This window comes from Scyliorhinus torazame, chromosome 4 (assembly GCF_047496885.1).
Source record: "Scyliorhinus torazame isolate Kashiwa2021f chromosome 4, sScyTor2.1, whole genome shotgun sequence".
Lineage (NCBI taxonomy): Eukaryota > Metazoa > Chordata > Chondrichthyes > Carcharhiniformes > Scyliorhinidae > Scyliorhinus > Scyliorhinus torazame.
This window is the reverse complement of record NC_092710.1, coordinates 98,609,393-98,636,224: the sequence shown is the minus strand read 5'-3', so window position 1 is coordinate 98,636,224 and position 26,832 is coordinate 98,609,393. Positions and strand designations below refer to the sequence as shown.

Genomic DNA, 26,832 nt, shown 5'->3' with positions numbered 1-26,832 from the left:
CAGCTCAAAACTGGACATTCACAAGAAATGATGAACCATCAGAAACAGCAGAATTATATTCAACCTTAATTTGTAACTTCATGGTTTGGCATATCTCTCAGTTTATCATTACTAAGAAGCCAGAGAACCAACCATGATTCAATAATGAGTGCAGGAGAGTCTGTCAAGAGTATGGGCAGCATAGTGGTTAGCACAGTTGCTTTACAGCTCCAGGGTCCCAGGTTTGATTCCCGCCTGGTTCACTGTCTGAGCGGAGTCTGCACGTTCTCCCTGTGTCTGCGTGGGTTTCCTCTGGGTGCTCCGGTTTCCTCCCACAATCCAAAGATGTGCGGGTTAGGTGGATTGGCCATGCTAAATTGCCCTTAGTGTCCAAAAAGGTTGGGTGGGGTTACGGGGATAGGGTAGATACGTGGGCTTGAGTCGGGTGCCCTTTTTAAGGGCCGGTGCAGACTCGATGGGCCGAATGGTCTCCTTCTGCACTGTAAATTCTATAAATAGCAGGTGGACCTTAAAGTGATGTATCAATTTGGTGAAATTACAACGTAGGCATACATGCATGCTAAACGGTGGAAACGGCAATCTAAAATGTTAAAAGTTTTCAGTTCCAGACAGATTGTTTGACAGTAATCAAGACTTATCATACTGTTTTTGGACAAAAATGTACAAGACTTAGTTCTTTGTGGCAAAGTTGGTTTGCATTGACCTCTAGGGCACAGCAACTGTCCATGTCCTGGGACAGTCATTTCCAAGCTCAGGGTCGTGACCCAGGGATGGGTAGCAGGCGGCTATTGGGAGGGTCGTGGAGCTATCAGTCGCAGCATTCCCTATCACTGGAAGGAGCGCCCACCGGCTGCGACAGGCTTTTAAAAAATGCCATCCATGACCAGCTTTCACATTGGCCAACCCGCGCATGCGTGCCCCCTCAGTCGGCTCTAACAGTGCGAAGGCCCGGAGCCCAGTGGGACACACCATCTCCTCCTGATATCAGCGCGCTGCCACAGGAAATTTCTTTAACAATCGATAGAGTCTTCCTGCCAGAAGCAGCGGCAGAGAGCAGGTCACGCACCCAGCACACTGTGCTATGTGCTCTGGGCACAAATTCATAGAGGAGAGATTCTTCCATTTGGTAGCTGCCAGCAAACGAGCAACAGGACTGTGTGAAGAGCTGAAGATGGGTCGTTTTGGAATAAGGAAGAAAGGGCCAGAGACACAAACAGACCAGGATCTCACAACTGAATCTGCTGGAGAAAGTTTCTCAGGGGAGTCCACGGCAGGACAAAGCAGTGCTGGGTGTGAGCTCCTGGGCCTCTGATGAACAACCCATTAAGAAGAAGCTGAAATTGGGGACAAAGCCATAAAAAGATGATTTCTTGAGGTATATCTTTATTAGTTGTGCCAATGCAAATCAGGATGTAAAGCCCATGTGTGTTATATGAAGGGAAGCACTGGCAAAATGAAAGTTTTAAATCCTCAAACTTCAAAGGCATTTGAAGACTAACCTCGCGAGAACTTGAAATCACCAGCTGAAGTCCTCAACGGAGATGTAGCATTGAATGACCAAGCAAGTGAGATCATGAGAAGCAAGCAGGCTCACCAGTCGCATTAAATGTAAGCAGAAATTGGGGGTCCCTAGTTCGGGCAGTGTGGGCCACAAAGGTCAGCCAGCATGGATCGCGAAAGTCGGCCGGCGTGGGCCGCAAAGGTCGGCCGATAGGTAAAAATGGGTCCAGGGAAAAAACGTTTGAAAAACACTGTCCTAGAATATCAACACCAACTTGCATTTTCACAGTGCATTTATTGATGTATGAACAGATGGTGATTGATACTGAACCAAAGACTTAGACAGTAGGGTAGGTAACCAGATGCTTGGTTAAAAAGATAAGTTTTAAGTAGCATTTAAAGGAGGACAGAGGGGATGTTTGTTTCGGAGGGAATTGCGGAATTTAGGCCTAGGCGGCTGAAGACCCAACAATGGTGGAACTCTATAATGAGTGGAAGCACAAGAGGCCAGAGTAAGAGTGCAGAGAGCTCAGAAATATGGAAGCCTTGTACTCTTTACTTGCAATTCAAACACAAAAAGCTAGTATGCTGCAGAGTTATCACTTGCCAAGGCACCATTTTGCTGCCAAAACCAAAGAATCTCCTCTTTAAGCAAGTATTTTCTAAAAAATGTGTATGAGATGTCTTCAGTCAAATATATCTTTAAGGTGAATAGAGCATGAATTACCTTATTTACTGACTGCTGGATAATTGTATTGGCTTTTTTCCCCATAGATGGTGTGAACCTAAGTCCAACTGTTCTGAAAAAGATAGTTTCTCATTGGCGTCAGCTATCAACATGCATATGTTTAGTATTTCAGAGTGTGAGAATGATTATAGTCGTGGGAGACTTTCATCCATCTTTAGATGCTCTATAAACGAGCACTCAGGTTTTCTGTGCTTCTTCTTCCCCCAACAGTTGCAGCAGCCGTCACTTCCATTCATAAATCTAGATTTTGGGATCTGGGCTCTTAAATGAAAAGATTTAACATGGAAATTTCATAATCGGAAAAGTAACCTTCAGTAACATTAATGCCAATGTGAATAGCGAGTAATAAATTTTGCATGTCACAGTTTCTAAAAGTTGCATTTATAAGTGTAATAGTTTTTTTAAAAGGTTACTGTATTTGAAAGCCAGATTTGGAGTCTTGTTAATCATTTTCTTTTTGTCTCATTTCATCCTGTTTCTCCATAACCAAACCCAATTCTCTCCCCTAACGTCAGGGTTAAAATATTGGCCAGAGTTGTTTTCTTTATGTAAATGATGATTAAAATTCTGATTGCCATTAGATCTATAGGCACAGCCCATTGGAAATGCAACAAGAAAATTGGACTGTAAAGTTCCGTGGATTATCTGAAGTTGCTCTTCTGGGAATAGTTTGAGCAAAATGTCAGCATTACAGTAAATAGAAATTAGTGGATGATGCATTGTATAACCCTGTAAACAAAAAGACCTGCTCTGCTATGAGGCAAGTTCTAAAGAGATTTATAATCACGAGGTAGTTACTTTGCCATCTGCTTTAACATATGCAAGATGCAAGGTACTTCATGTTTCAACTGGGATTTCATTAAGAATACATTAAAACATTTTACTTTGGTCAGAATAAATATTAATCTGGACTCATTTGAGATTTTGTTTGTGTTTACTTTAAGAATCATTTTAAAGGTTTAAAAAAAAATTTTGTTGGCCTCTGTGCATTTCCTGAAAAATATATTACTGTTCTCTTAATGTTTGCCTTGTAGAACTGGACCTAAGGGGCAAATAAACATTCTGACCTCTTTTTGTGTTTACAGTTGTAGCAGATGGTGTATCAGTTCCTTCAGGGTATTATTAGATAAAAGGACTTCAGTTGTGGTTGAGCAGCCTAAACATCATGCAGCATTCAGTAGCTTAATGCGTGATGAATGCCAGAACCCTTCCAGACCTTGGGCTGCCTGTAAGCAAACACTTTCTATCGCATAAAGCATGCCTGTTAAATTACTTGCAGTATTTTTAACCAAACTAAAATCCCCTCATCGTGACAGCTTAATTGTGCGACTGTCAAAATATATTAACATGTCTTTATAAATAGTAGTGGACGAAACTCTAAATAATGAGTCGCTTCTTCAGTATTAAGTCTTGAATTCTTGCTACCGCTTCTATATCAGTCTGCTGATTTAAAAACTTAGAATCAAACAATCAGGATAGAAAGTGACCATTCAGCCCATTGTGTCTAAGCCAACACTTTTAAAGAGCTATCCAGTTAGTTCCTTCTTTAGCCCTGCAAGTTTTTTCAATTCTCTTTTGAAAGCTATCACTGAAGCTGCTTTTATCATCAACCAAGGCAACATGTTACAGATCTTAACAATTCGCTATGCAAAAAACTTTTTGTTATCTCTCCTCTGGCTCCTCTGCCAACCAGCTCAAATCTGTTTCCTCCAGGCACTGATCCTCCTGCTGATGAAGGCATACTTTCCCATTGCACTCCAGCAAAACTCTCCCCTGATTCAAGAACCAGCTCCAATTTTCCTCTCGTTCCCCTCCATTCCAAGGAGAACTGTCCTAACCTTCCCCCCCCCCCCACTCTACCTATACAACAGAAGTCCCTCCAATAAGTTTCCTCTGCATCTTTTCCAAGACCCTGATATTCCCAACCCCCTCCCCATGTGTTTTTTTTCTAAAAAAAAATCTCTGAAATCAATTTTTATTTTCCTCCTTGACCATACTCCACAATCTTTAAAAGAAAGGCTTCACTTGGTGTGTTCAAAGGAAAACCACACTTATGCATGTGCATGAGAATAACTTTGTAGATTTATCGTGCTGCTCATGGTCTTCTATACAATGTCATGCAGAGCTCCCCGGAATCCATTTGTTTCTCCCTATCAATATTGTTCCTTATGTCACATATTTCATTATCACCATTAAAGTAATTAGTGCTACTAATCTAGTACGCCATATTAAGTAACTTTTGGTAGCAAGATATTTTGTTTTCAAAACGGCCACTCCAATGTATTTTCCTTGCAAATTACCTGAAATGTTAAGTGAAGCTGCAGGAAAATCTCAACAAAATCTCAACATACGGGACTCTCCTTACTAGGACCGGCATTTGAGAGGTTAATTAAAATTGATTTTGGTCAGCAAAGAAAAATAGCAAATTTGGTGGTTCATGCTTCTCCAAACCATGCAGCACAAGGGATCTTTTCAGTGTGCTATATGTAATGAAATTGTAAACTGTCCTTTATAGCACATGCGTGATTTTGCTTCTGAGTGAAATCTTATCCTTGTGAGAGCAAATGAACAGATAATTGAAACCAAAGATGTCCATTACCATTAGTTTGGTGCTGAGGATACTGATGCTTGGGAGTGCCATGTATGCATGAGCAACTGAGCATGCTGGGAATACACCGGTGCAGATTCGCATGGAAAGGTTGCCAATGCAATCAACTGCCAAACATTTATAACTGAACTGCAGTCACTGGGAATTAGATGTTCCTCAGAGTAGTGTCCTAGACTCAACCATCTTCAGCTGCATCATCAATTACCTTTCTTCCATCAAAAAGTCAGAAGTGGGGATGTTCCCTGAAGACTGCACAATGTTCAGCACATTTGCGACACCTCATACTTAAGCACTTCATGTCCAAATGCAGAAAGACCTGGACAATATACAGGCTTGGGCTGACAAGTGACGAATAACATTCGTACCACACAAGTGCCAGGCAATGACCATCTCCAACAAGAGAGGTTCTACCATCGGCCTTTGACATTCAGTGGCATTACCATTACTGAATTCTCCGACTATCAACATTCTGGGAGATACCAGAAACTGAACTGGACTAGCCATATAAATGCTGTAGCTACCAGAGCTGTTCAAAGGCTTGGAATCCTGCCTTGTAACTCACCACCTGACCACCCCCCCTCCCTCCCCATCACCATCCAAAAGCACATACCAGGAGTGTAATGGAATACTCTCTACTTGCCTGGATGAGTGCAGCACCAACAACACTCAAGAAATTTGACACCATCCAGGACAAAGCAGCCCGCTTGATTGCTACCTCATCCACAAACACCAATCCTTCCACCACCACCAACGATCACTGGCAGTTGTGTATACCATCTACTACAAGTTGCACTGCAGGAACTCACCAAGGCCCTTGGGTAGCACCCTCCAGACCCATGACCATTACCATCTAGAAGGACAAGAGCAGCAGATACCTGGGAATACCACCACCTGGAGGTTCCCATCCAAGTCACTCACCATCCTGACTTGGAAAATATATCGCCATTCCTTCATTGTCATTCGGTCAAAATCCTGGAACTCTCTCTTCCTAACAGCACTGTGGGTGTACCTACACTTCAGGGACTGCAGTGATTAAAGAAGGCAGCTCACCCACCACCTGAAGGGCAACTACAGGTGGGCAATAAATGCTGGTCTAGCCAGTGATGTCCACATCCCGTAAATTAATTTAAGAATATACCACTAAAAGAACGTTGGTGTTGATTGGAATCATTTGTTATCTCACCTACAAGCGAGTTGTGCCTCATGTACAAAATAACTCAATAGAACAATATAAAAGTTCACATGGAGTGAGATTCTCCCAACAAAAAGGTGAATGTGGAGTTGAACCTTCTTCGAAGTTGAAAAGCAGTAAATTCAAATTATATATTTTTCTGTGTTGACAACTGGTTCTAATCCTCAACTGTATTCCCTTCTCGGACAAACCATACAGTATAAAACTATAGATGAAACAGGATGGTTTGACTTTTTGCATGATTAAAAATAGTGCAGTACTTGAAGAACAGAGGTACAGAATGGACTTTTAAGGAGAAGTTGTGTTGCTGCAGGTTCAGGTGCTTTACTGAGACCATCCTTTTGTTTGTTCCCTCAATATAAATCATATTTCTAGCTTTGCTTGAGACGAGTGACAGAAAGATTATGGTTAATCACAGTAAGCAAAAAAGAACTAGCTACTGTTTGTTTTGGGCATGATACAGAATTCAAAAGGTATCTTTCACGGAAACCTAAGTAAGTTCACTACCTTTCCTGCTTATGGAAAGTGGTTATGCTGATCATTCTGAGCATTGATTAACACACCCAGATCACTCCCTGTAGCATCCCTTCCGTGACTGCACTTGATACTTTAGATCTTGTGCAGACCAATTTATCGAGAATAGTTTTCTGGTTAGAGAAATCACAATAGTCATCGAATCCCTACAATGCAGAAGGAGGCCAATCGGCCCATCAAATCTGCACCGACCCTCTGAAAGAGCCCTCCACCCAAATCCAGTTTCCAATAACCCATTAACCTAATCTTCATATCCCTGGACACTAAGGGGCAATTTATCATGGCCAATCATCCTAACCTGCACATCTTTGAACTGTGGGAGGAAATCGGAGCATCCGGAGGAAACCCACGCAAACACTGGGAGAATGTTCACACAGACAGTCACCAAAGGCCGGAATTGAACCCGGATCCCAGGCGCTGCGGGGCAGCTGTGTTAACCACTGTGCTACCTTGCCACACATTTTGATGCCCTCGTTTTGAAGTGTGCTTCGCTAACTTGTCAAATTGCATTTGTCGCTGGGATAATTATTATCCTATTGGTGTACAACAGCACACAGCTATCATTGTGGCATTCCTTTTCATCACGTCAAAATATTTTCTATACAGTGCAATGTTTCTGTTGGGCCCCATGTTCTCTTTTCTCCCATTTCCCTCCCTGACAATTGAGTGTTGACATTTTCAGTTTGTGTCCAGGTGCAATAAGACGAACCATGCTTGCATTCAATAATCTTGTATCTCCTGCCTAAATACTTATGGCATGGGCTGTCCAAGCACTTAATACACTTGACAGGATGGGGTTGATTAAACTGACAGCCCACTGTCAGTGCTGTTCTTGGCAAACTGTGGGGGTGCATGCAAAATAGTCTGGTGGAGACCCCAGACATCTTCCATGTTCATTCTAATGAAGCCGGCATCCTGAGATTTCAAAATGCGAAGCATCTCTGCGTCAACATGCCGCGTGAATGAACGCACCACTAGTTAATTCTTATTTACCTGCTACTGGGTGGGGAACAAATAGCTTCACATTACATATTATTTATTTGGGCAAAAGAAGTTTTCTGTATCCAAATTTGCAGATGACATTAAATCGGGGCAGCGGTGGTGTGGTGTTTGTAAATTGTGTAGATGAGAGCAGGAGGTTGCAAAAAAACAGATAGAGTAGACTGAACTGTGCCACATGGCATCCGGTGTCAGAATATGTTGCATCATGCACTTTGGATCCAAGAAAGACAAATCATTTTTTTTCCTAAATGACAAGAGACCAGAAGTTCTGGAGGAGTGAAGATTTGATTTGTCCAGGTAAATAATCCCAAAAAAAGCTATTGCACAGGTCTAAAAAGTATTCAGAAAGGCTAAAAGAATGCTGATCTTTATTTCCATGATTGGAACACAAGAGGGTAGGGATTAATACTTCACTTGTACAAAGTCTTAGTTAGATCCCATCTGGTATATTCTGTTCAGTTCTGTGCTCTTCGTCGTAGGAGGGGGTACATTTCAGATTTACCAAAATGATAGCGCTTAAAAGGGTTAAATTATGAGGATAGGTTGCATAAAGTTGGGTTGAGCTTAAAGGAATTAACTCATTTAAATGTTTAAAATTATAAGAGGACTTGATAGAGTAGTAAAGAAGCTAATTTCATTGATGGGGGGAAAACGAAAACAAAGTGACACAGTGTTAAAATCAAATATAGGCCAGTCAGAGTGAAATTAGAAAGAAAAACTAGGACGTATAATGCTTTTCACAACTTCATGGATGCCTAAAGTGCTTTACAGCTAATAAAATTCTGTTGAAGTGTATTATTATTGTGTTGGTAGCCATCTGTCTCACAAGACAATGGTTTGCGCTGTGATGGTTAACTGTGTTAAGCAGCACCTGGCATGGCACAGGAGCCCCACTCTGCCATGGCAGCCTCTGCCACTTTTGCTGTGGAGGAAGATAATGAGCTGAAAAGGTGCACAATCATCTAGACTCTTTTCTGGAACACTACCTCAGTCAGCTGAGAGTTTTGTTTCTGCTTGTCTCTTCCAATGCCCATCCAAACAGCCAGCCTCCAGAAATCAGGGCCAGCAGCAATTGTCTCCCAGTTGTCAGCATCAATGTCCACCATCTTCATATCTTTCTTGCAGACATCCAGGGGTCGTGACCCATTCGGCAGTTTGCCATACAGGAGGTTTTTGGATATGCAGCCACCATTCGTTTGGCAATCATGGTCGAGCCAACGCATGTATCGTTGGCTTTGCAGTGAGTGTATGCTGATGGAATTAGCATGCTCCAGGGCCTGACCTTTTCCTGCCAGGAGATACCGAGAATACGTATATGACAGCAAAGGTGGAAACAGAGTTCAGCCTTTCTCTTGCCGAGCATGTGTTGTCCAGGTCTCAACGTTGTAGAGGAGTGCAATGAGGACACAGGCTTGGTAGATTCGTAGTTCTGTGTTCTCAAGTCAGGTTGCTGTTCCACACTCTCACTCAGCTTAAACATAACAGTTGCAGCTTTTATGATGTGATCGCGAGACAGATTGTTGGTGACTGTGGAGCCGAGATTATGTGAATCTTATCAACAACCTCCGGGTCATATTGTCATTGCTGATAGATGGCCCAATGGCAACATCCTGGACAATGATATTTGTCTTCCTGATGCTGATGGTCAAACCAAATTCTTTACAGGTGTGAGAGAGTCAGTCCATTTGCAACGAATGGTGTTCCTGATTATGGAGTGTTGATTTGGCGTTGGTGTAGAGCAACTCTCTGATGTGGACTTTGCTCATCTTTATTAGATCTCGAGTGCGAGTGGTTGAACAGCTTTCCATTAGTTCTGCTATGTAAGTAGGCATTCTCTGTAGTTAACTTAAGGGCAGTTGACAGCAGCAAAGAGATGAATATGCTAAAGCGTTTTGATGTCAGAGCGCTTTGACCTAACTGGGGACCGGAAAGCGTCCTGGAGTTGTCCTGTCATAGCTGACCTCACTCATCATGTTATCATGGGAAGAGGAGGTTGCGTAGTGCAGCCTGTTTTCTTCAGCAACTTAAATGGACCACCTCTGCTGACACAGTTGAATACCTTGGTGAGGTCAATGACGGTAATACATAATGGTCAGTGTTTCTCGAGCAGCTGCCAGATTGAGAAGATCATGTCAATTGTAGTTCTGAAACTACACTGCGAATTGGGACAAATGCGTTCATCCAGGATCTGCAATCTGACCACAGAAAATACTTCTCCCACAATGATCAGCAGGCTGCCCTTGTTCTTGTGCAGGGTCAGAATCTTTGCATCATGCATATCCTGGGACTCTCCCCTGCCTTCAGCAGAGACGGAGATGAGCTTGTAGATGCCGCAGGACATCCGGTTCCTCTTGCTTGATGAATTCAGGCAGTATGGAGTCAACACCTAGAGCTTTGCACATGGCAATTGAGTCAATAGCTTTGCTAAGCACTGTGGGTCTGATATCCAGCTCCATGACGGGCAGGTTTTCTGTGGTGTCTAGAGCCTCCTTCGTAACTATTTTCTCCCAAAATGTGTGTAGATGCTGGTTCAATTGAAGCTTTCAGCACCGAGATGGACTGTTTTTTTATGAGATACTATAATGCTGTCAAAGCCAGGTAAACGGAGTTGAGATACAGATTAGCTGTGACCCAATTAAATGCAGGACAGGTCAGAGATGTTGATGGGCCTTAATCCCCTTCCTATGTTCCTATAAAATGTTATAGAATTTGTGCCTTTTAAGAATCGCACTGAAAGACTGTTTCATCATTTGAAAAAATAATGTGGAAAGTATGTGATTTGCATTTGTTTATTTTTGGATACATTTTAATGTACTATATAAAAGGGAGTTCTTGGTTTGGTATTAATTTGATATGAGTTTTATCCCACATGGTTGGTAAATTTAATAGCTGTTGCAATAAAGCTTCCACAAAATTATTTAAGCTACATGAGCAGTTTTTAATTTTAGTTATCAACAGAACATGACAAAGCTTCATTTCTTTAGGCACCATTGGGATTTGAAGCTTTTTGGGAGGTTGCCATCAATTGCAATGTGTGCATCCCTCAGTACTGTTCTGGTGGGAAATATAAGATCTTAGTATTCATCGACTGCATCTGTCAGTGAACCAGAGTTACTCTGAATTTGCGCAGAAGCCATATTCTATTTTATGCATTAAATATTTGTCTCAATCAACTTTGCAGAAACAGATTATCTGGTCATTTTCACATTGTTGTTTGTGAGAACTTGTGTAAATTGATTTCTGTATTTTCTCCATTGCAACTGTGACTACACTTCAAAAAGTATTTAATTGGCTGCAAAGAGCTTTCGGACATCCTGAGGTCGTGAAAGGTGTAATGCAAAAGCAAGTCTTTCTTCTGGAAGTATCAGTGGTTTTCGGCTGATTTGTATCTGAGTTCCTGATAGCATACGAACATCACTCCCAAAAAATATTCACGTGTCAGGTATATCTGAGTAATTGGTAAACTAATATTTATCCAATGATCTAATTTTAAAACACTAGCCTGTTTACCTTTAATGTAACAAAACTTCCTGATGCACTTCATCAAACGATGTTTGACATTCGAGACATGACCGGCAATATTAAAGCAGGTGAGCAAAAGGTGGGTCACTGAGGTAGGTTTTATGGAGTGCTTTAAAGGACAATGGAAGTGCAGAGAGGTGTGAGAAGTAAATTTCAGATCTTAGGGCCTAGGCAGCTGAAGGTCTGACCTTTCAGGCTGGAGCAATGAAAATTGGGGATGCACCTGAGACCAGAATTACAATAATCTTTATTAGTGATACAAATAGGTTTACATTAACACTGCAATGAAGTTACTGTGAAAATCTCAAAGTGCCATTCAACTGCAGGAGGTTAGTAAAATTGGAATGGGAAGGGCAGAGGCGAGCCAGGAGAGCATATGGAATGTCTTCGGGTATCAGGCTTGGATGAGGAGTTCAGAAGTCGGTAAGCTGAGGCCAGAATGAGGGACAGTGTTTCAGAGTGTTTTAGGTGGTCTGAGTGACGGACAGTATATGGGGTTGTCTCAAATACATGTAGTAGACTTTCACGTTGACGAGACGGGCATGCCCCTGACCCGGAAGAGATATTAAATCTCAAATGAAGATGTCGGACGTGCATCCCAATGTCATCGCACACCCGCACGATATTTCGGTCAGTGGATGCAGGCGCAGATCGGCATGGCACTCTTCGACAATAATGGAGGTAGTTAAGGGAATTAATTGACCAGAATTCGAGGTTGCCCGTGTGATTTTAAGCCAAACTTGATCTCTTTTCATGCAAGAGAAACCGGGCTTATTACTCATGGAAGAGTAGGAGTTTCTAGGAGAGAGGTGATGTGTTGTTCTGGACTGTGTTTTCTATGTCGGGTTCACCACCATCCGGCACTCGTGGGATATTTAGAGGTTTGTATTCCTCTGTCACCACCTTTGCACAGCTAAGCCCCATTTGCCAACCTGCAGCTGGGTATTGTCTACCCAGCAGGGAGCACATCCTCCTCCTCTGAGGAGGAGAAGGAACAAAGAATGAGGAGGCCTCATGGTCATTGGCACCCCCCTCGGGCAGAGGTGAAGCACAAAATGATCAGGATCAGCTGAGCGGGCAAAGAGACCAACCCCCCCCCCCCCCCACTACCCTGCTGCCAGGATGTACAGGCGGCGATCAAACTACTTGGACATGAGGGCTGCATTTAGGGTGGGAGCGTGGTTAGCACTGCTGCCTCACAGTGCCAGGGACCTGGGTTGAATTCCGACCTCACATGCTCCCATGTCTGCGTGGGTTTCCTCCGGATGGTCTGGTTTCCTCCCACAGTCCAAAGATGTGCAGGTTAGGTGGATTGGCCATGTTAAATTGCCCTTTAGTGTCCAAAGATGTGCAGGTTTGGTGCGGTTATGGGAATAGGGCAGGGGAGTGAGCCGAGATAGGGTCCTCTTTCGGAGTGTTCGTGCAGTCTTGATGGGCCGAATGGCCTCCTGTAGGAATTCAATAACAGAGGTCTAGTGCTTCCACTTTTGGGAGTATTTGCCAGATGATTGAGCCTGAGCTAGCTTCAAATTTTGTGGGTAGATATCCAATGCACATGGCTCTGAAGGTCACTGTGGCACTAAACCGTTATGCCTTCCTCAGGATTGTTCCTGGGCCCTGTGGACGATCTATGTGGAGTCTCTCAGTCATCTGCAAATAAATGTGTCAGGCTGGTCACTGTTCAGGACTGAGAAAATTCAGTAATTTCAAGACAACCAGGTCAGCCGGGCTGAGCGGGAGAGGGATTTCACCACCACTGCTGGGTTCCCTCACATCCAGGTGCCATTGTTTCACCATGTGGCCAGTCGGATGTTTTTGTGAACAGGAAGAGCTTCCACTCTATGAACGTTCAGATTGTATGTGACCACAAAACCCAGATTTTGCAAGTACCCAGGCAGCTCACATGATGCATATATTCTTTGACGCTCTCATCTGCCCAGACTCTTCATTGCTCCAGCTCGCCATGACGGGTGGTTGATTAGCGACAAGGGTTACCCGTTGCAAAGGTAGCTGGTGATACCCGTCAGGTGCCCAAATAGATGCTGAGGAGAGATACAACTACTGCCAAACATCCACAAGGGCGGTGGTGGAGCAACCCATTGGGCTGCTGAAGATAAGTTTCACATGCCTCGACTGATCTGGAGTTGCCCTGCAGTACCAACCTGATTAAATGTTGATCGTAGTTGTTGCCTGCTGTGCTCTTTACAATCTCACCATCTCCAGGGGGGTACATCTTGAACAGCAAGACGTTGATGATGCAGTACATGCTTCAGACATGGACATCACAAGACTCAGGTGCCGATACCTGGCAGCCAGAGGGCAGCGATGAGGGTGAAAACGGGAACCTTCAGGGAGGTAGAGACACCGGGGACCCACTGATTCAGCAGTCATTCAGCTAGGCTAGCATGCCCTGTCACCCCCCCCCCCCCCCCCGTACTCAATGGTCAATACCTCAATTCCAAATGCATAACCCTCAGCCAGCTATTCCATGAGCCCATTGCCCTTCAAATACAGTTCTAAATCCCAGACCTCTGTGAACAGACAATAACGAGGCTGACACCAGAGCAGCACACGGGACATGTTTAGCTTGAATGCACCAAGTGATTTATGGTGAGAAAATTCACATGAAACAAATCAAAGCAAATCTATCCGGATCATTTTAAATTAAAAGAAAACAAAACACCCAGTACAGACCCCATTTTGTGACTCGTGCATCTTGAGCTTTCATTTGTGGGTACTATGTCTTGGGGCACCCCCCTCGCTGATGGTATCATTTCAGGCAGATTGATTATTTTGTTGCCCTATTGGCACCAGTGACCTTGGTGGTAGTCCTCTGGATGGTGGAGCTTGAGCAGGCACCATTGTGAGGGTTTGCTCAGCAACGTGACCGGGCAATCCTCAGTCGCCGAGGATACAGAGGATGGAACGGCCACAGGGAGAGAGACGGAGAAGCTGCTGTCCTCTATGAGAAGAGTCTACAGAGACGACTGCAACCTCCCTGTTCACCAATGAAGGATGGGCAAGCATCGGTAAGACTGGTTGCTGTCTCCTCCAAAACAGGCATTGACCTCTTGAGGCCAGTGCCTGTGTGAGTGCTTGCAGAACGGCGGGCACTCGGTGAAAGAATGCGAGAAGAGCAGCGGAGACTCACTGAAAGAGCGCGAGGAGAGCGGCGGAGACACAGGATAAAAGAGCGTGAGGAGAGCGGCGGGGTCACAGGATAAAAGAGCGTGAGGCGAGCTGCAGGGACACAGGATAAAAGAGCACGAGGAGAGCGGCAGGGACACAGGATAAAAGAGTGCGAGGAGAGCGGCCTTCAGATTTTAGGCCGGAGCAGTGGCCAGGGGTCTGTCGGGAAGGTAAGTTTTCCTCTTTAAAAACTTACCTTGAAGAGTGACATCACAGCAAAGCAGTGACCTGATTGGCTGGTAAGGCTGCTCCAATTAGCAGTAGCTGGGAGAAATTTAACGCTTCGTGTGTTGGTAAATATTGTGATTGGTAAGTAAAATCTTTATTCCTTTCACTTATTCATTATTTGATATTATATTTGTAATCAGTTAAGGTAAAGTGCAAAAATGGCAGGAGATCCCAGACCCGTGTTGTGCTCCTCGTGCTCAATGTGGGAGTTCAGGGACGCTGCCGATGCCCCTGACTCCTTCATGTGCGGGATGTGTGTCCAGCTGCTGCTCCTGTTAGACCGCATGATGGCTCTGGAGCTGCTGATGGACTCACTTTGGAGCATCCGTGATGCTGAGGAGGTCGTGCATAGCTGGTCACACCGCGGATTAGGATTGGTGAGGGAGACAGGGAATGGGTGACCAAAAGGCAGAGAAAGAGCAGGAAGGCAGTGCAGGTGTCCCCTGCGGTCATCTCCCTCCAAAACAGGTATACCGTTTTGGACACTGTTGGGGGAGATGACTCACCAGGAGAAGGCAGTAGTAGCCAGGCTCATGGCACCGTGGCTGGCTCTGCTGCACGGAAGGGCGGGCAAAAGACTGTCAGCGCTATAGTCATAGGGCATTCAATTGTAATGGGAGTAGACAGGCGTTTCTCTGGTCGAAAACGAGACTCCCGAATGGTATGTTGCCTCACGGGTGCACGGGGCAGGGATGTCTCCGATCGGCTGCAGGACATACTGAAGGGGGAGGATGAACAGCCAGTTGGCGTGGTGCATGTAGGCACCAACGATATAGGTAAAAAACAGGATGAGGTCCTACAGTCAGAATTTAGGGAGTTAGGAGACACGTTTAAAAAGTAGGACCTCAAAGGTAGTAATCTCAGGATTGCCACCAGAGCCACGAGACAGTCAGAGTAGAAATTCAAGAATAGTCAGAATGAATAGGTGGCTTGAGAGATGGTGCAGGAGGGAGGGGTTCAGATTTTTGGGACATTGGAACCGGTTCTGGGGGCGGTGGGACCATTATAAATCGGTTGGTATACACCTGGGCAGAACTGGAACCAATGTCCTACTTTGGCTAACACTGTTGGGGAGGTTTTAAACTAACGTGGCAGCGGGATGGGTACCAGATTAGGAAGTTAGAGGTCTGTAAAGAGGCAGCAACTAAAGCCAGTAAGGTACTAGATAATAAACTCAATGTGACTAAGGGGAAGAGTAGACAGGGAAGAGATGATGAACGCAAAGGGACAGGTGGTCTGAGGTGCATTTGTTTCAATGCAGGAAGTGTAGCAGGTAAGGCAGATGAATTTAGGGCTTGGCTTGGATTAGTACCTGGGAATATGATGTTATTGGTATTACTGAAACTTGGTTGAGGGAAGGGCAAGACTGGCAACTAAATATCCCAGGGTATAGATGCTTCAGGAGGGATAGAGAGGGAGGTAAAAGGGGTGGAGGAGTTGGATTACTGGTCAGAGATGATATCACAGCTGTGATTAAGGAGGGCACGATGGAGGATTCGGGCACTGAGGCAATATAGGTAGAGCGAAGAAATAGAAAGGGTGCAGTAACATTGTTGGGACTTTACTACAAGCCTCCCAAAAGCGAGCGTGAAGTAGAGATACAAATATGTAGACAGATCATAGAAAAATGTAGGAGCAATAGGGTGGTCGTGATGGGAGATTTTAACTTCCCCAACATTGAATGGGACTCATGTAGTGTTGGAGGCGTAGATGGAGCAGAATTTGTAAGGAGCATCCAGGAGAGTTTTTTTAGAGCAGTATGTAAATAGTCCAACTCGGGAAGGGGCCATGCTGGACCTGGTATTGGGGAATGATCCCAGCCAGGTGGTTGAAGTTTCAGTCGGTGATTACTTTGGGAATAGCGATCACAATTCCGTAAGTTTTAGAATACTCATGGACAAAGACGAGAGTGGTCCTAAAGGAAGAGTGCTAAATTGGGGAAAGGCCAAGTATGACAAAATTCGGCAGGAGCTAGGGAATGTGGATTGGGAGCAGCTGTTTAAGGGTAAATCCACATTTGAAATGTGGGCGTCTTTTAAGGAAAGGTTGATTAGAGTGCAGGACAGACATGTCCCTGTGAAAATGAAGGATAGAAATGGCAAGATTAGGGAACCATGGATGACGGGTGGAATTGTGAGACTAGCTAAGATGAAAAACGAAGCATACATAAGATCAGGCGACTTAAAATTGATGAAGGTTTGGAGGAATATCGGGAAAGTAGGACAAATCTCAAACGCGCAATAAAGAGGGCTAAAAGGGGTCATGAAATATCTTTGGCTACCAGGGTTAAGGAAAATCCCAAAGCCTTTTATTCGTATATAAGGAGCAAGAGGGTAACTAGAGAAAGGATTGGCCCACTCAAAGACAAAAGAGGGAATTTATGCGTGGAGTCCGAGGAAATGGGTGAGATTCTTAATGAGTACTTTGCATCGATATTCACCAAAGATAGGGACATGACGGATGTTGAGGCTAGGGATGGATGTTTAAATACTCTAGGCCAAGTCGGCATAAGGAAGGGGAAGAAGGTTTTGGGTATTCTAAAAGGCATTAAGGTGGACAAGTCCCCAGGTCCGGATGGGATCTATCCCAGGTTACTGAGGGAAGCGAGGGACGAAATAGCTGGGGCCTTAACAGATATCTTTGCAGCATCCTTGAGCACGGGTGAGGTCCCGGAGGACTGGAGAATTGCTAATGTCCCCTTGTTTATGAAGGGTAGCAGGGATAATCCAGGGAATTATAGACCTGTGAGCTTGACGTCAATGGTGGGCTAGCTGTTGGAGAAGATACTGAGGGATAGGATCTATTCACATTTGAAAGAAAATAGACTTATCAGTGATAGGCAGCATGGTTTTGTCCAGCGAAGGTCATGTCTTACAAACCTTACAGGGTTCTTTGAGGAAGTGACAAAGTTAATTGATGAGGGAAGGGCTGTAGATGTCATATACATGGACTTCAGTAAGGCGTTTGATAAAGTTTCCCATGGCAGGTTGATGGAAAAAGTGAAGTCGTATGGGGTTCAGGGTGTACTAGCTAGATAGATAAAGAACTGCCTGGAAAACAGGAGACAGAGTAGTGGTGGAAGGGAGTGTCTCAAAATGGAGAATGGTGTCTAGTGGTATTCCACAGGGATCCGTGCTCGGACCACTGTTGTTTGTGATATACATAAATGATCTGGACGAAGGTACAGATGGTCTGATTAGCAAGTTTGCAGATGATACTAAGATTGGTGGAGTTGCAGATAGCGAGGAGGACTGTCAGAGAATACAGCAAAATATAGATAGATTGGAGAGTTGGGCAGAGAAATGACAGATGGAGTTCAATCCAGGCAAATGCAAGATGATGCATTTTGGAAGATCTAATTCAAGAGCGGACTATACGGTCAATGGAAGAGTCCTGGGGAAAATTGATGCACAGAGAAACCTGGGAGTTCAGATCCATTGTACCCTGAAGGTGGCAATACAGGTCGATAGAGTGGTCAAGAAGGCATACAGCATGCTTGCCTTCATCGGACGGGGTACTGAGTACAAGAGTCGGCAGGCCATGTTACAGTTGTATAGGACTTTGGTTAGGCCACATTTGGAATACTGCGTGCAGTTCTGGTCGCCACATTACCAGAAGGATGTGGATGCTTTAGAGAGGGTGCAGAGGAGGTTCACCAGGATGCTGCCTGGTATGGAGGGTGCTAGCTATGAAGAAAGGTTGAGTAGATTAGGATTGTTTTCATTGGAAAGACGGAGGTTGAGATCTACAAAATTATGAGGTCTACAAAATTGAGGGGTATGGACAGGGTGGATAGCAACAAGCTTTTTCCAAGAGTGGGGGTGTCAATTACAAGGGGTCACGATTTCAAGGTGAGAGGAGGAAGGTTTAAGGGAGATGTGCGTGGAAAGTTTTTTAAGCAGAGGGTGGTGGGTGCCTGGAACGCTTTGCCAGCGGAGGTGGTAGAGGCGGGCACGATAGCATCATTTAAGATGCATCTAGACAGATATATGAACGGGCGGGGAACAGAGGGAAGTAGGTCCTTGGAAAATAGAAGACAGGTTTAGATAAAGGATCGGGATCGGTGCAGGCTGGGAGGGCCGAAGAGTCTGTTCCTGTGCTGTAATTTTCTTTGTTCTTTGTTCTTTGAACTGAACACAACTCCAGAGTTACAACATCCTGGGCTAGTGTGCGGTAAATTCCAGCCTCACTGGCCCCGGAGTCCCAACACCAGTGAATTAACCAATCATCCGTATAAAATTCCCAAAATCTTTGGCCCTTGGCTGCTCAATAAACTACAGTCACCAGGTTTGTAAGTTGAAACACATTACTGTTTATTTATAAACGAAAGAACTATGAAATATGCAGGAATACCGGCAAGCTAACTTACTCCATCCACCTTCAGCTGTCCCACTCCCCACCCACACACACACATGCCAAACAGACACAGAGGAGTGGAAAGGGGTGAAAATAATAAGGATTACGATAAAAAGAAAGATAGTCCTTACTTTCGAAGTTAAATTCTTTGCCACACGCTTTCCTCCCAGAACGCTAAGTAATCGAAACCATCGGTATGCAGTTGGAAATGGTCTTCTGGTAATGTGCATCAGTATTGAAGAATATTGCACTGTAAAGTACATTTGAAACTTAAGTCCCAATTTGAAGTACATTGCACACAATCAGGAATGATGTATTCCTGTTTGTGTTCATATGAATTTAACTCTGAAATCTTAACATATGGGAACTTCATTCGAAACAAAACCCATTGACGTAATGACATCTAAGATATGTAAATTATAGCAGAATTGTTCCTGTCCTCCGTGTGTTACATCAAGCTTTCACATATCCTGCTGTTTCTTGAAGAATGCACTTTTTAAGAACTGCACCGTAATTGGTAGAGAATTGTTTGATAATTTTAAATTACAAAGTGGCTCTCACTGTTTTTTGATTAGGATAGTAGTTTTAAAAATACGTGCATTTTAGGTTTTAATGTGCATCGAGAAAATTGGGTGTTATGTATACTGTATATACACCAGCTCTAAATCTTAAAATGGCAATTGTATGATGTGCTATAAATAGGCTGTAAAATTAACTGGATTGATTTTTATCTCGCATAAAAGAAGTGATAAATAATCAAGCGCATCTGTGAGAATATCTGGAACGTATGTGTGCAGTAATTAAAACATACTCCACTGTTTCCAGCAGTGCCATTGACCTTAAAAGGCGCAGTTACTTTTAAGCTCAATTCGACCTGAGCTTAAAATCTTAACTGACGATGACCGCCTCAAAGTGTCATACTTTCAGCTTTTAATTTCGTAGTCGGACTTGTATTTGATTACTATGTTAATATGCGCTTTTACATTTTATCGAGTAACTTTTCATGTCGTTCCATTCCAACTCCTGTACTATGTCGCCAACATTGAGGGCATTTAAAAGTTTATTGGATAAACATATGGATGATAATGGCATAGTGTAGGTTAGATGGCTTTTGTTTCGGTGCAACATCGTGGGCCGAAGGGCCTGTACTGCGCTGTATTGTTCTATGTTCTATGTTCTATGTCAAATGAAATTTAATTGGTGCTCGTTTTAACTATCCTAGGGTAACATGGGTCCTTCCCAAATATAACTTCTGAAACAGCACAAATGTCATGTCAGAGCGTCTGTTTTATCCAACGTCTTAAATTTCAATTAGAATTTCAAGGATTGCCAACAAAAATTCTCGAATGGTTACAGCACAGCATGGAGGCGATCCAGCCTGTTGTGTCCCATGCTGGCCTGTTGTGTCCATACCAGCTCTCTGCAACAGCAAGTCCCATCTAGTCCCACTTGACCAGCTTCTCCCTCTAGCCATTTAAATCTTTTCAATAATTAGTCGCTACCCTTTCTGTATTCTGCTTGATACTAGGAGAACTCGATAATGCATTAGGCTTTTTCTAGGACCCGAGTTTAATTATAATGCAAATTGTTCACATGATAATCTCCCTCATCTACTGGTTGTCCAGCTCTTGCATCGCAGCAGTTTGGGAAGTTTTAATTTATTATGAATTGGCACAGCACTTAACCAACCATAATTAAATAGCAATTTCATTCTCAATCACAGAATGATTGTTGTAGAAAATGGCAAAATGTCATATTCATTCGGTAAGGGCAACATTCTGATGTTGGGAGTGAAGAGCAGAGTCATTTAATTGTGCCGTATACAAGTTGGAATCTTGAATGAGGATTTTCGCCTCGTATGAGGGCATAGGAGGTGGGCTGGTATAAAAATTCTCAGTTGGCTGGTGTCCTGTTTTTGGGCACCATTCTGGCCCTGGACCATTTTCCCAGGGGTGTGATCAGTGACTGAAGGACAGTGAGTATCTAATTAATAATAACAATAATCTTTATTATTGTCACAAGTAGGCTGACATTAACACTGCAATAAAGTTACTGTGAAAATCCCCTAGTCGCCACATTCCAGCGCCTGTTCGGGTACACTAAGAGAGAATTCAGAATGTCTAATTCACCAGACAGTCACGTCTTTCAGGACTTGTGGGAGGAAACTGGAGCACCCGGAGGAAACCCACGCAGACACTGGGAGAACGTGCAGACTCCACACAGTGCCCAAGCGGGAATCAAACCTGGGACCTGGTGCTGTGAAGCAACTGCTAATCTGAGTTGAAACTTTAGGACAAACACCTGATATTCTACATTGAATTTGAATATGGGAAATAATAGGAGCATTAAAGGGACTTTCCTGGTTTTCAGAAGTAAACTGTGATCAGATTCTACATTTATTAATTTGAGTTGGGAGCTTATTACGTTTACATGGGTCAGTAAGAAGATTGGACCGCAAATATGGTGCAGACTAATTCAGCAAATTAAGTGCACTTTCATTTGAGTGTAGCTCTGGTTCAAGCCAAAATGATCGGCTTCTATAATATACACCCAAGTGCAATTGTTTCACTATGGTTGGAAATAGATTCAATTAATTTGCAACTTCTTGCGTACTCTGTAATTTTAAAATGGGATACTTCAGCATAATGGTTCACACTTTGAGTTTATCGTCAGCCACTAGAGTCGCTGTGGTTGATACCTTTTAATAAAAGATAGAATTCTCAATTTTTAACACAATATAGCGCTGATTTTATAACTGGATTGCATAGCAATTAATACTTTTGAATTTAACGTGTGGTAGGGAAGTGAGCCCTCTTTTTAAAGATGCACGGAATGAAAGCTGTATCTGGGCAAAGGGATTACACACAGCAGGCTTAAGTTAAGGTGTTGTCTACGTGAATATTATGAGATAATATTATTCACAGTTTAAAAATGCTGCAAGCAACTGAAATTTTTAAATTAGCAACAGAAAATATGGACAATTGCAATTTCATAACTTTACTGTCTTATAGTAAGTAGATTAAAGAGTATGTTGTGATTACTACTTCAAAAGTATTATTGAGGAACTTTAAAAAAAAATCTAATCCTATGTTCTTCCTCAACCTTTTAGGCTCTAATGAGCTGGTGTCTTCATCACTGAATAAATTGAATTACTTTCCAATTATCTGCTGAAGCCAACTTTGTTTTATGGGGAGCTTTTTTGAATGATATCTGAATTAATTTGTTGGATTTCATTTGTTCTTTGATCTGACGATATCATTAGCAGCTAATGGAGGACTGGTCTCGCTTCCAAAAGCATTTGTAGCCTCTGCTTTTCGGTGGCTGATTAAAAATAGTAGGGTGAAAATTTTAATTCTTGTGCTTGAATTGTTGGATAAATGTGAAGCTTTCAGCTTTAGAAAAATATTGACTTTTTTATTTTCTTTACATTTCCATCTCCTATGTCTGAATTTAGTGCAGACCTTGTTTACATTCATTGAGGTGTAAGTTTGAATCATTTCATCCAGTATATTGGTGCCTTGTGGTAGTTGATCAGTTTTGAAGTTCATTTATTTCTGAGCATTGGCTCTGTTTTCCTGATTGGGAAAGTTTAAAAGAAAACTTGATAGTCCAATTTTTCATGGCAGTTGTCATTTGCGCATTAACATACGTTATATAAAGGTCACATTTGAATGTAAAGTTTTTTTTTAAAATGTTTTTTATTTAATTTTACATCTGTACACTATGCAGTAAGTGAGTAAGATGGTTATTATGTACAATTTACACGTTTCTCCTTCATTGGCCCTTACTCCCCCCCCCCCCTTTCCTTTTTGTAATTTGCACTCCATCTTGGCCCTTTCATCTGTCGTGGATATTGTTCTCTCTTTTCTTTCGGGGGGGCCTCTGGCTCATTTCCCGTGTCCCCTTCTGATACTTCCCGGCGTACCTTCCTTGCTGCCCCCCCTCCTTTGTTCCGATCTGCTCCCATTGACTCTCCCTCTTTCCCCCCCCCCTTTCTATCCGCTAATGGAATAGGCTGATGAATAGCCCCCACGCTTTGTGGAAGCCCTCGTCTGAACCTCTGATAGTATTTGATCTTCTCCAGGTGGGGAAATTGCATCTTGTCAATTGGAGCATACTTATGTGGCACTCACTTATATTGATTTTAAAGTCCAGATGAGTCCTAGTATGGTTGTTTTTTTGATTTTATTCAACAGAGCTGACCATGGCGCCGAGTTGCTAGCCCCTCTCTGCATTTGATCTTCAGTTGCTACTTAAGAGGAACATAAATAGTCTTGCTCATCTGTTTTGGCCCCAGGGAATACGCTTTCAAAATACGGAAGAAAGACAAAAAAAGAACAAATTTATATTTATAGACCTTGTGTATCGCAAAGCACTTCATAAAAACGGAGTACTTTTTGAAGTGCATTAATTGTTGTTATGAAGGCAAATGAGACACCCAATTTACAAACTGACCTAATGTTTCCCTTGACCCTTGGAATACTTTCAGAACTAATATTTGGACTCCTAGGGTGGGATTCTCCCTTCTGGGGACTAAGTCCCCACGCCGGCGGGAAAATTGGCACCAACCACTCAGGCGTCAGCAGACCCCGAAAGTGAGGAATTCTCCAAACTTTCGGGGGTTATTTTGACGCCGGAGTGGTTGGCGCCGCTCCAGCCGGCAGCCGAAGGGTCGGCATGAGTTTGCGCATGAGCAGAACAGTCAGTGTGATCTCGCTCATGCGTGGACCGGCCGACATATTTCCACGCATGCGCAGACCGGCCGGCGTATTTCCACGCAAGCGCAAGGGTTCTCTTCTCCGCGCCGGCCCCCCGGTCAATATGGCGGAGCCCAACAGGAGCCCGGCGCGGAGGAAAGAAGGCCCCCACGGAAACAGCCTGCCCGCAGGATCGGTAGGCCCCAATCGCGGGCCAGGCCACAATGCCCTCGGATCCCCCGCGCTCCCCCAGGACCGTCCCCGCAGACGTACCTGCCAGGTCCCACCGTGTGAGGTGAATAATTCACGCCGGTGGGACTGGACACAATTGGACGGCCCATCGGGGCCTGGAGAATCGCCGGGGGGGCCGCTATCAACGGCCCCCGACCGGCGTGGCGGGAACCCCATCGCCGCCCGATAAACGGCGCCGGTGTATAGGGCAACCGGCGTCGGGGCGGGATTCTCCGACCCGGCGGGGTTCGGAGAATCCCGGCCCTCATATCTACGATCACAAAAATGCAGTAATATGTTCTACTTTCCTGAATTCTCCTTAAATGCTTTATGAAAAGGATAAAAGTCTAGGAGAGAAGCAGCACTTATTGAAGTAACTGCCTTTTGCTTCCTGAAGGCAGCCTAAAATACTTCATGGTTAATTAAATACTATTTCAAAAAATAAGGTGCAGTCTAACAGAAACATTTCAAGGTGTTATTTGTGGCCGGTTTTGTTGGAAATTTCCGGCAGCTCTGTCAGCAAGTTCTCCACCGCGATCTAACGACACTTGGTCACTTTTGTAGGCCCTGGGGAGTTTCTCACTGGTTTAGCCCACACTTAGAATTATTTTCATCTCTGGGGAGCTGAACTCCGAGATCAAGCCGGATTTTGAAAGGATGACCCGATCTCTAAGTAAGTTTGTGGATCCCCTGCGCGTCCTGTACACATAGGCATCATCCCCCCCACAACCAAGTGAGGACACCCCATTATGGGGTCCCTGGGGCCCTCTCTCTTCCAGAACCCCCATTCGTCACTCCCCACAACCTGCCAGAGGCCCCTCCTTGCCTGCCCTGCACTCTGCTCTTCCCCCCCCCCCCCCCCCCCACACACCTTTTCATACCCCCCACCCTCCTTTCATGGGCATTGCCACCCTCGGGCCCTGACCCTTGGCAGTGCCACCCTGGCATCTGGGCACCCTTACACTGGCATCTTGGTAATGCTCTTGCTACCTTGGCAGTGCCAAGGTGCCCACTTTCCAAGGGAAGGAAAAAGGGGCCGCCCTGCATTGTCCCTGGCCACCTAGGGGCCTCCTATGGCCTGGGAGACCCCCCAGGTGCCGTAACGCCTGGTCCACGTTTGTGTGAACCACTACCATACGGCGCCTGGCTGGGGACTCCCTGGGGAGGCGTTAAGATGCCGGGACACTGCTAAATTGTGGGTAAGTAGACCTTGGGTAGGTTTAAGGCCTACTTACGTGAGTGTGGCTTTGTCCTGCCCATTGTAGGCCGGTTCTTGATCCCGGTGCCCCGTGGGACCTGGGTAATTCCTATGAGGTGTGGTGGCTGCCGGGAAGCCCATAAGAGGCTTCTACCGGCCGATTCGTGCTCCCATTCATAGCCGGTAGATCTCGCCCATAGTCACTGTTGTAACAAAAGTAATCCTGAAGCACAAATCGGTAATTGTTCAATAACCAGATAACACTCTTCATGATGTTGTGTTGAATGATAAATGCTGACCAGAATGTCATGACTCCCCTGCTTTTGTTTGGTGACTATAGAATGTACTTGTGAAAGTAGATGGCACTTGGGTTTAATGTCTCATCCAATGGATCATGGGATGATGGAAACATACAGCACATAATTGAGATACTGACAATGTAATTCTCTTTCTGTATTTGCTTCCACAACCAAGCTGCTTCGTATCCGGTTTCCTCCCCATATCCTTTAATATTTCTTTCTTTTCTACAACTATTTAATTTCCTTGGAACAGAACTTATGTTTGTGATAAAGAATTTCAGAATCTAACTGCCAATCTTCAATTTCTACTCTTATTGCCATTTAACTGACCACTGGCAGTGGCTCATCACTATTTACAGAAAGGCTTGCAGTTTTATAGAGCCTATCATCACCTTGGGAAGTCACAAAGTACTTTTGAAGTGTAGTCACTGTTATACTCTTGGAAATGCACACAGCAAAGTCCCACAAACAACATTGTGATAATGTCCAACTTTTGTTATGTTAATTAAGGAGAAGAGGTTGACCCTGGGGATTACCCTGTACTCCCCTGCTTTTGTTTGGAATAACATCATAGAATCTTTAATGCCCACTTAAGAGAGCAGACAGGGCATGTCTCATCTGAAAGACACACCTCCAACAGTGCAGCATTCCCTCAGTACTGACCTGGACTGTCAGTCTTTTCTGCTGAAGTTCAGGAATGGGACTTGAGCTCACATCTTTCTGCTTCAAGATCTATGGCTGGCGCACCGTTGACCTTTATCTTAGTCCCTCACCTGAGGAAGGAGCAGTGCTCCGAAAGCTAGTGATTCGAAACAAACTTGTTGGACTTTAACCTCGTGTTGTAAGACTTCATACTGTGCTCACCCCAGTCCAATGCCAGCATCTCCACAGCATTAGTCCCTCAGAATATTGAAAGCTGGGATCATCTCCTTAGTTCAAATTTTTTGAAAAAAAAACATTTTAAGTTTCCCTTCATGGATCCAAACCCCTTGCCCCTTGTAATGCCCGAGGGAATCTATGCTATATGTTCCCTAGCTTTTATACACTTCCTGCAGAGGGCAGTAGAGCGGAGCTGCTGATTGGCTATTGCGGGGAAAATTAGCATCAGTGCATTGCGGTCACTGCATCCAGAAAGTGTACCTGAGCAAGCCATCCAAGGTGTTCAAGTCAAGGCAAGCATCCAGCAGAGGGCAGTAGAGAGGTGCTGCTGATTGGCTGTTGTGGGGAAAATTTGCATCCGTGCATTGCGGTCACCATATCTTGAAGGTGGTTTGTGGAGGAGCTGTTGTCAAGTGACAGTTAAACCCGAAACACTTTTTCAGTGTTTCCCTCCGTACCTCCTCCTCTAATCAAAAAAAAAAGACAATCACTGTAAGGATCCCAGTCGAGTAAAGATCAAGAGGGAGACTCGAGGGCAGGTAGAAGTAGAAAGAAGTTGAACCGTGACGTCACAGCCTGCAGGTAAGTGATTGGCTGATGACTGGTAAGTAGTTTTTCTTTTCCCTGAGGTGTTATTGTGCGGAGCGCA

The 26,832-nt window shown here is 44.2% G+C and overlaps 1 protein-coding gene and 1 long non-coding RNA gene across 3 annotated transcripts in view; one reads left to right on the top strand and one right to left on the bottom strand.

The window, feature by feature from the left end:
* The window catches only part of LOC140410350 (lysosomal cobalamin transport escort protein LMBD1-like), a 250,202-nt gene that overhangs the window by 120,086 nt on the left and 103,284 nt on the right, over nucleotides 1-26,832 (top strand). The window lies entirely within an intron of this gene.
* The window catches only part of LOC140410351 (uncharacterized), a 112,782-nt gene that overhangs the window by 11,273 nt on the left and 74,677 nt on the right, over nucleotides 1-26,832 (bottom strand). Inside the window, exon 2 of the long non-coding RNA XR_011940621.1 lies at nucleotides 19,011-19,129. This is a non-coding gene — a long non-coding RNA (uncharacterized lncRNA). The remainder of the gene's footprint in view (nucleotides 1-19,010; nucleotides 19,130-26,832) is intronic.